Source organism: Silene latifolia, chromosome 5 (assembly GCF_048544455.1).
Source record: "Silene latifolia isolate original U9 population chromosome 5, ASM4854445v1, whole genome shotgun sequence".
Taxonomy (NCBI): Eukaryota; Viridiplantae; Streptophyta; class Magnoliopsida; order Caryophyllales; family Caryophyllaceae; genus Silene; species Silene latifolia.
The window spans coordinates 22,839,890-22,850,584 of record NC_133530.1 but is presented as its reverse complement, the minus strand read 5'-3'; positions in this window follow the sequence as shown (position 1 = coordinate 22,850,584).

Below are 10,695 nucleotides of genomic sequence, written 5' to 3'. Positions count from 1 at the left end.
CGATTCTCGGTGCTTTTGAGAACTCGTTAGTGAGCGTAGTGAAAATCTTGTTTGCACTTTGGGCAATGAAGCGTCTCTGCAAATTGGTTTCCATTGCAAAGATGAGTACGTTCTTTATCGCACCCGCTTCCATAACGAAGTCACTATAAGCGAGTGACTCGTTGACTCCTGCATTTGGGCCTGGGTTGACCTATATTGGCTCAGTTAAATACCTGAGCTTACCATCAGCAATGGCAGCATTCCGTAGTGCCGCCTCCCAGTCCGCAAAGTTGGACCCATCATTCTTCAGTCGCGTGGACTGATTCATTTGGTCCATGAACACTTTTAGCCAGGATGAACGATCTAGTGTGGCACTAGGCATTGGGATTGCGTTATTTCCAGCCATTTGTTGTAACAGTATTATTGATAATAAACGTGTTCTACACTGCGAAAGAAGAATAAAATAATAAGCATGTGCATCGTTTTAATTTTAAGTCTAATGAACTAATGTCATAACGCGAAGACTCGAAAAAAAAAACATTTATACAATTGACCTCCCTCAAGAATTATATAAATGACTCCAAGACTCAATTCTCTGTAAATTGATAAGCTAACCTTTTAGCTAATTCTACCGTTAGAATTCTTGGTCGATAAATTTCTGTAAATTCTATCTTTAGTCCATCACAATCACGAGAAACTCTTCGGACTATGATGTTGAGGTAAACTAAGTCAACACAACTACTTACCCAACGTAGAAGGGGTCATATTAGGCCTACCGACGAAGAAGGGATTCATAGATGTTTGCCCTTATAAAGACTAATCTCAATTTCCGTTTTAGAGGAAGATCCCATCAACTTTATTTTAATTCATTTTAAGTGAACTATAATCTAGCATGCGAGAATGATTAAACTAAGGTGATGGCTTAAAGACTGTGACATCTGCATGTCCATGAAAACTAACATACAACCTATATGAGTCAATTTACATGCATTTTAGTAGTAGGTGGTTTGGTTTTAGGCGGAATATGATGCATAAACTAACATGTGAATGAAAAGCAATAAGAATGAAAAAACGTAAAAACAGTAAAAGTCCTAGTGTGGCCTATCCTATCAAAATGAACAATAATTACAAGTTTGGAATCCATCCTGGGACCCGAGAAGCTTGTCTTGATGTTCCATCTTGATCCAGGTAGCGGGAGTGAGCTTCAATCTCCATCTTTAGTCTTCTTTGAAATTACAATAAATAAAATTACATAATTGACCTATTAATTACATTCTAATTTCAAAAACCCAAAACTAAAATAAAGGAGATTCGAGATCTCATAATTACATAAGAAATCATGTTTCCTTCATTACGAAAACATAATTTGACTAAGGCCACACTAAGTATTAAAAATTACAACCGATTGCAAAATAAATACGTAAATAAAATTCATTCATCTGATTCATTCAACAAAATTAAAAGCATCAACTAAAATAAATTAAACATACATAACACAATACATTAATTATGTTGATTAATTTATCCAAACCACCTATTTAATTTAAATTAAGTGACAATTCCGCAATTTAATCACATTAATTTCATACTTAATCCATATTAAACTTGTAATATGAATTCTATCCGGCTAAATTTTAAACCGCTTTAAAATAACTCGGTATCTTTAAATTGTGAACCGATTCACAATAACTAATTGGCCAAAATAAAATAAAATAAAAAAACAAAAACCAATTAAAATTGGTCTCGGCTGAAAATTAACAAAAAAAATTTTTTTTTTTATTATTTCAGCTCCTAAAGGCCGAAAAAAAAAAAAAAAAAAAAAAAAAACCTTCCCTTTTTTTTTATGTGGCAAATTAGGAAAAAAAAAAACTTACCATATTTTTATACTTGGCAATATGGCAAAAAAAACAAGAAAACAAAACTTTCCTTTTTTTTTCTTTTCTTTTTCTCGGTTTACCAAAAACAAAAACAAAAATTGTTTACCTTTACTATTAGAACATGATTAGCATGTGAAATAATATACATGATTAATTTATATGCCAAAAACTATATAGCAAAAACAATCTTTTTATCATAAACATGACGATTCCATTTAATTTTAACTTAATCTGCATTAAATCAAAAAATACAAATTCTTCATATGATAATTTTAACTGATTATAAACTATAATATGAAAAATAAAATGGAAAAATATCATCAAACTGAAAGAAAAAAAAAAACGGCAGAAAACGGCACAAAAAAAAATTCCGAATCACAAAAATTCGAAACCCTAAATTTTTTTTCTCGAAAATCCTATTGTTCACATACAAATTTATGAAAATCGTCAAGATTAAAATCGTGGCCTAGTGCTCTGATACCACTTGTGGGAAATAGTCTGTATACTTCCCTTAAACTAGAAGGATTATAACGAATTTTAACAATGATGATTAAAGGTCATAAACAAAATACATAAACAAAGTATAAGGATTTAGAATTAACCTTCGGTTCTAGCAAATATGGCCTAAGAACAATATCAAAATTGATATTCGCCTATTAGTTGCACCCAAGACGATCTGAGATATGCTCTCTGATTATGCTAGAAATCGATCTAAAATTTTCTGTAAAATTTAGTTGTTTTTGTGTTTTGTGATGAGAGAGAGGAGGCAAGGTCAAGAAAAAGCATTAGGGTAGAAATCATTCTCTCCCTTTCTTTTTATACTGACCGAATTATCGAGTTAATTAGGAAAGAATAATACTTTCCTAATTTTCGGCCATCAGACCGAAATAAGGACTATCAGCTCCTTATTTTTGGTCTTTCCAAAAATATATAATATGTGTTGAATTGTCATCTAGTGAGATCGAACCCATGACCTCTTGGTATGTGTACCCTCACTATTACCACTATGACACATTCATCTTGTTGATATTAAATACAACTGATTATATTTAATTACGAATTAACAGATTAATTCGTCTAAGCTAACATTATATATATTTAATTAAATATAACTTATTATATTTAATTTACGAATTGACAGTTAGTTCGTCTCAACTAATATTATTTAATTTTCATTAAATAATTATCTCATCAACACATTGACTAACTTTTTAGTCATTTTGGGCATCAATGTGATTATATTTCTATAACCACATTTCTCAAACACATCCTATAGGTGTGACCTTTAGGGACCAGTTGATCACCGCCATCTGTATGATAATAACGTCAAACTTTCTAGCAAGCCAACCGTTATTAGGTAAACGTTAATCAACTGATTAAATATACGAAGTATACCCTTATGAACCTGTAAGAGATTTACAAATGTTATCACACTAATTTGTGGAGGACACAAGCTCCAACATTCACACCGCCAGTGGGGGACCGTAGCCGTACCCACCAAATCCCCGCTCATCAACCATTGAGCGAATAACCCAAGTTTCCTTAATGTGCACATCCCTCCTGTGGCGGGTTCCACAGGAGGCAAACCAAGGGCGTGAAGCCACTCCCGCAAGTGACTCCACTCAGCCAGGGACGCGCCCCGAATATCACAGACAGAGATACAATACAATCAACAATATAACCAACAATATAATCCACAACCGTCACAACCACCAACAATATACTTTATCAACAATCACAATGAAACCACCACACACATCATGTAATTAATATTGAGTAAGGAAATCCTGCCTGGAATGCAATCACAGAATCAGACGATCTAGCAACTGTCTTAAAACCTCTCCTCTACGAACCCTCCTCCTATACATACATTCATATAATTACTACCATAACCATACAATCAGAAAAACCCCCAAATCACCCAATTAGGGTTTAACCAATATTAACAAAACAATATAAAAGTTACATGCAAAGCTTACCCTTGACGCAGGGATCACAAAGGTATAAAGAATGACGAAATCCGACACTTCTAGCTCCGGGAATTGCTAATAATGCGGCGAGGATGATTCAACGTAACTCCAAATCTTCTCTTGAAAGTTTTTAGGTTGTAAAAGTGTTTTGAGAAAAGTGACGAAAGCATTTTATACCATTCCCGCATTATTAACAAAACCCGTCAAATATCACCCGTAAAACCACTTACTCGATCGAGTAAGTCACGTACTCGATCGAGTGCCAAGCCTACTCGATCGAGTACCCTACAGACAGACTACTGTTTCGCATAAAAACATACTTACTCGAGAGAGTAAGCCCCACTCGATAGAGTACCCACAGACTCATACAATCGTAGTATTACATTTCGTGTCGTGTCCGTGTCAACCCAATTATTTAAATGGGTCACAACGTCTTAACCCTAACCCGCTAACTTCATATCGGGTTCGTGTTGTGTTTTCGGGTCGTGTCGATAATTGCCACCTCTAAGTGAGAGCTTGATTCAGAAGATCCATTATAATATTGGTGCTAACACTCTCTGAAATTGATAGCAATTTAGCAACTTATATTAATATGCTAACACGGTTTTAAGGTTGAAAGTTGTAATGTATGGGTCTCTATTTTGCATGTCTTGTGTGATGATCCGCACACTTCGAACCCTTAGATTTATTTATGCTTATGTAATTTCATTTTCCTTATATATTTTTAGTAAATACTTTCTTAGTTTAGCATAGTTAGCATAGCTTTTCTTTCCATAAATAGGTATATCGCTATTCTACACTTTCAATGTCTCCTGCTACCAGGATGTAAATATCAAATTTCCTTCTTTAGGGAGTACTAGCACTACTACAAATACAGGCAACCACAACGGCCCTTTAACAACGCTTATTCACGAAAATCATCAAAACACGTTGTAGAATTGATTCCGCGAATTTTACCAAACTTAATTACAACGGTTATGTGTTGTTAACCGTTGTTATTGGTTTTAACAACGGGTCATACTTAAACAACCGTTGTTAATGAAAAAACTAATAACAACGGTTAAATTTTAACCGTTGTTAATGGTTTGGCGCCAAATTAGTGAAAAGTAATCACAACGGTTATATTAGAACCCGTTTTCAATACTTTTTAACAATGGTTGTAGACTCAATAACCGTTGTTATTAATATTATGAAAATCTTAAGAACAACATATTGCTTTATTCTGCTATACGCTACAAACACAAACACAAGCTAATACTGCTACTATATCATCCTCCATTCCTCCCTGATCGTCTCTCTGTCTTCATCTCCGTCACTGTTGTCACGTCTTCTCTCCCTCATCGTGTTTATCAATCAGGTATATATATGTTTCTTAGCAATAACGCTTATAGATATAGGATTTTTTGGGTTATTATCTAATTTGTTGATAATTTAGCTTAATTGCTTTCCTGAATTTCGTTTATTTGTTTGCCTATTATTGTATTTTCTGAATTAGTTGCCTATTATTACGAATGTAGAATAATGACTCGAACTTGGATGATTGATGCAAATATGAGTGACCGCACCTACAAGGATGGTTTAGCTGAATTTTATGAATTCGTTTCGAACAATTTGAAAGGTTCTTCTAGTATTGCATGTCCTTGTGAAAGATGTGGTAATATTAGATATATGGCTTTTCCGGACGTTAAAATACACCTAGAAAAGTGGAGATTTAGTCGATCCTATACACTTTGGATTTTTCATGGAGAATCATTAGAGGAAGAGAATAACTCTGAAGAAGATGATGTTGAGGTACACGAAAGGCTAACTGATGATCCTGAGTTTGCCGAGTTTTTTGAGTTGGAAGAGTTGGAAGTAGAGAAGTTGAATGTTGCGTCTATAAATAATGAAGAGAATGATGATGAGTCGATTGCTTTTGAAGATGTAGGTGATGACACTAGTAATTGGGATGACCTTAACAACATGTATGAGAAGTTCTGTGAGTCTGAAGCACCTCTGTATCCTGGTTGTAAGTTCACAAAAATGTCGGCTGTGGTGAAGTTGTATAATATCAAGGGGGCAAATGGGGTGAGTGACACGTGTTTCACTAGTTTTTTAGCCTTGATAAAGGAGTTGCTTCCTGATGGTAATGTTCTACCTGTTAAGACATATGAGGCGAAAAAACTAATAAGAGGAGTGGGTATGAAATATGAGAAAATACATGCATGTCCAAATGATTGCATATTGTATCGGAAATTATATCAAAACTTAACCAATTGCCCTAAATGTTTGGAGTGGCGTTATAAGGATAAGAAAGGGATCCCGGCTAAGGTGTTGTGGTATTTTCCATTGATACCAAGAGTCATAAGGATTTATGCGAATCCCGATGATGCAAAAATGTTAACTTGGCATGAAACAGGAAGAATCAATGATGGAAAGCTAAGACACCCGGCAGATGGTAAGCAATGGAAATCGTTCGACGCTAAGTATCCCGAGTTCGGCAATGAACCTAGAAACTTACGTCTAGCACTGTCCACTGATGGAATGAACCCACACGGAAACATGAGTAGCCAACATAGTACTTGGCCAGTAGTGTTGGCTATTTATAACTTACACTAGTAGAAAAAACCCCTATCGTGTCGCCATTATCGTGGCGGTTCTAATAGAAAACGACATTTAAAGCCAAAAAAATTGGCGGGAGCAAATACAAGAGGTCTATCATGACGGTTTTAATAAAGAACCGTCACAATAGAATAAATTATTTGTGGCGGTTCGAAGTAAAAACCGCCACCATAGATCATTTGTGACGGTTATATGCACAACTGACATTAAAAATGCCACTAAAAATAATGATAAATAGCAACGGTTGTTCACTAAAAACCACCACCATAACGATTTATGACGGTTTTAATTACAACCGACATATTTCGGTCGACATAAGAAAATAGAATTTTGTATCACGTAAACCATAAACTTCTAAAATTACTTCAATTCCCCGTCTCGTCACATACATCTCATAGCCTTAGCGTTCTCCTTCGTCACTGCCAACGCTTTTCCATGGCACTCAATGCTCTCCCTCGATTCAGCGCCTCTAGGTACAACTTACGATCTAGGGTTTTGATTTTTGTAAATAATTAGCATAAAATTGATTTTAATTCTGTTAACAGTTTGCCCAGACTGCGCATGCCCAGACACTGGTCTTAGCCGGACCTCTGCTTCACCGCCGACTTCTCCTCCCTGTCATTTCTCCTTGAGAATTGGGTATGATTCTTTCTTACTCAGCTTCTTTTTCTATTGTTTCTCTTGCAATTGGATTTAAATAGTTATCCTGATATGATCCATTTAATGTTTATATCGCCAATTGATTATCCTTACTCGATGCATATACTCCTCACTCGCCCCAGTTCTTCATTTCATTATCCGAATTTTTTTGGATTTTGACCGTTTTGATTGATTTTAATCTGCAATTAGGGTTAGTTCAGATATTGATTTTGGATGAATGATGACTTAATCTAGCAAATTTAATCATCTGCTGAAATTATGGGTATCAATCTGCTGAAATTATAATGAATGATGAATTAATCTGCTGAAATTATGGGTATCAATTGTTCTGGAAATCAATACCATGCGCTGTGTGCACAATCCCAAATTCGCACCTTTTTGAGGAGGAACCCCCCCCATTACATTCCGACCTTTTGAACCAAACGACCCCTTATTGGAGCCAATTGCAATTATGTTTAGACATCAACATGGTTGGGATCCTTTGATTTCTAGTCATACTTGTATAGAGTGTTACTGTGCTTTATTGATTTATTTGGAAAACATAAACAAGCTTGATTCTAATATGCTGCTTGTAAACTTGAGCTAATGCTTGATGTTTCTGGGTTTCTTCTATCGTTTGTTTTTGACTCTTAATCACCCCTTTGATGTTTCTGAATTTCTACTAAAGCTAGTAGACCATAAATCAAAGAGACGAAGAGCTCACTTAGCTAAGCAAGGAGGACAGCGCGCTTTAGCTTTTGCCATCTGTTATCAACTATGTTCTGCCTGTTTGCTTTTACTGGATACCAACTCAATGAATGCTCTACCCCTCGTGTCTAAGGTAAACTCTGGAATAAGCACCAAAATTGACATCATTCACAACAGATAATCTTTAGTATCTTCTACAATATTGGGCTCTCAAAGTATGTATTCCTCATTTTATAATAGGGTTAAAGCTACGACTTTCTCAAACAAGCCTTAGGGGCGACGAAACTCAAGTAATGTCAAGCAAAAATAAATGAGGCGAGATGGAGCACGTACTCGATGTTTAAGGTTTGATTTCAATTTATTTTCTGGTTTCTTTGAATTTTTCTAGCTTCATCTACTTTACTTTAATCTTTCTGTACCAGCATCCAGGAACAGCTACAGTCACAGACATTGAGACGTTGGATAGGCTCAGAACATTTAATTAGAAGAAACTTGGTGAGTTTAAATTTTCTCTCATATGATCTGCTTGATTATTTAACTTAAGCTACAGATAATTTTCTCTACTAGAGAACTCTCATAAGAAACTCTTGTGGCCTTTGTAATTGCAGGAGGAAAGCATCACAGGTTTAAGCGAGGGTACAAGAACGTAGTCAATAAAGTTATTCACCCGGTATGATTCATTTTCACTTTTCAGAGATACAAGTTTGCTTGAGTAAAAATAATTGTATTCTCGCCGGTGTTATATTTTAGCTTCAGTTTCTCTTTGAACTGCTTCTATTAGGGGCACCTCAAACTTAAGTGACATCTCTTCATTTACGATCTGCATCAATGTGAAGCTTTAAACTTTTGTATTAACACTCTCAGGAAATTGATAATTTATTGATATAATACTAAGGAGGATTGGAGAAGAATCACATGTGGCTATTGTGACCAGTGTAATTGTGTGTTACATTGTTATCCCATGCTATTTCCCATAAATTTTTACTTCTATCACATGGGATAATACAAAGGTGGTATAATGAGTCGAAGCATTGTGTTTGCTGCCATTATTGTTATTATTGGTAGACTTTTCTCTCTTGAATAGGATGGGAATTGCATCCTTTTATATGCCTTAGTAGTTGAATAATACTATCTGAAATGAACTTGATGCTATTAGATACTCTTCTTGACATATTACTCCAAGAGATATATTACAGCTCTATTTGTTCTCATTATGTTTCTCTATTGCTTTTTATTTGTTTGCAGTCCCAGATGAAGCTAAGCTATGACGTATCTCAAGTCATAATGTCATATTCACAAAAAGAGATCGCTAGATTACTGACTTATGGGAGAACAATGTTTTGAATGTTTAGTCATGCAATGTACTCCGTATACGATTCTGTGAAGGATGGTTAAGCTGTAATTAAAAATGTTTTGCAAGCAGAGCTACATTGTCAAATATATGTACGATACTTTTGTTGGCTATTGATTTTGAATGCGATTCTGCTAAGAGGGAACAATATATGGTTTCGTCATCTACCATTATGAAGGATAATCTTGATTAGCTACTGAAGTTGATCCTTTTAGGGACCTTAACACTAAAACTGAGAAAAACCTTGGTGATTGGTTTGCGGAAGGTTGGTTTTCCCGTTTTTGTATCTGTCTCGTGCTGTAAAATCTTGTCAGCTTTTTTCCTTTATTTACAGGTACGCCTCGGTCGGTCAGCTCAGCTTTAATTTCTTTGTGCTCTCGACGCCTCGGTCGTAACTACAACATCAAATTAAAGGTACGCCCTAATTTTATTGCAATCGTTATCATTTAGCAAGTTATTGATTGTTTAAACTATCAATTGTTTCGCAATTGACTTAGCATGTTGTAAGATCTTTGCTCTTTTCATTGTTTTCGAATCATATTTCACAATCTGCCATGCCTACTTCTAATTTTACTGAGATAGGATAGATTAATTTCATATTATGTTCCGAATTCGGTATTAAATTGAGATACAGTCACGCCAATTCAGGTTATGTTCTTCTATTTAAGTTAGAGGTGGTTGGAATAACCATGACGAGCTTCAATTCACTATCTTTAATATCGTCCGTAGAGTGTAAACTCATAGGGCTGGTAGTCATTTGTTAGTAGTAAATGAATAGTTTTCTTACACAAAACATACTCCATAGTAATTCACTAATTCATCAAAAGATGACTTCATACATTGAATATTATTATTGTTTCTCAAAGAAAAAATGCTTGCTTGATCATAGTTTAATACTAATGACTTACATGAAATATTATTATTATGCCATTACATTGGTTGTTAGGCCCTCTAGCCGTCACTACACTACATGTATTGTTAAACAAAACTGATCATGTTTTAAGCATCACCGACTTAGATGCTTGTTCAAGATTTACTTCTTAGAACTAAATGTTGAATAGTCCTCAACTTGGTTCTGTCTTGATATATATTCTTATAATAGTTTATTTATTTTCTTTTCAACAATATTTTTCTTATAACTTATTTTGTTAAATGTAGATTATTACACATTCAACCATGTCACTTAAGACATGAACGAAGCTAAAGAGGCGTGGGATACAAAATCTATCGAGGACATGGAGCTTAGATTAGATTACTGTATCTTAATTGTTGCTTGCCTAGCTTGAGGTTGTTGACGAGGATATACACTATGAGTGTTGCTGGTAAACATTGATACTATTGTTGTGTTAGATGAGATGTAAGGTTGTTTCTATGACATTGTATGAGACATTTTGTTTGGGTAATTGATTGTAATATTATGCCGGTACTGTTGCGTTAATATTTACGTTTGGATATTGTCAAATTTATGAGGTGCTTTCAAAATTCTGCTAGCTAATTTTTAATTTTTTTTTTTTAAAAAAAAATGTATAGTGGCGGTTCTTTTTTTGGAACTGACACCTTAGGTAACCCT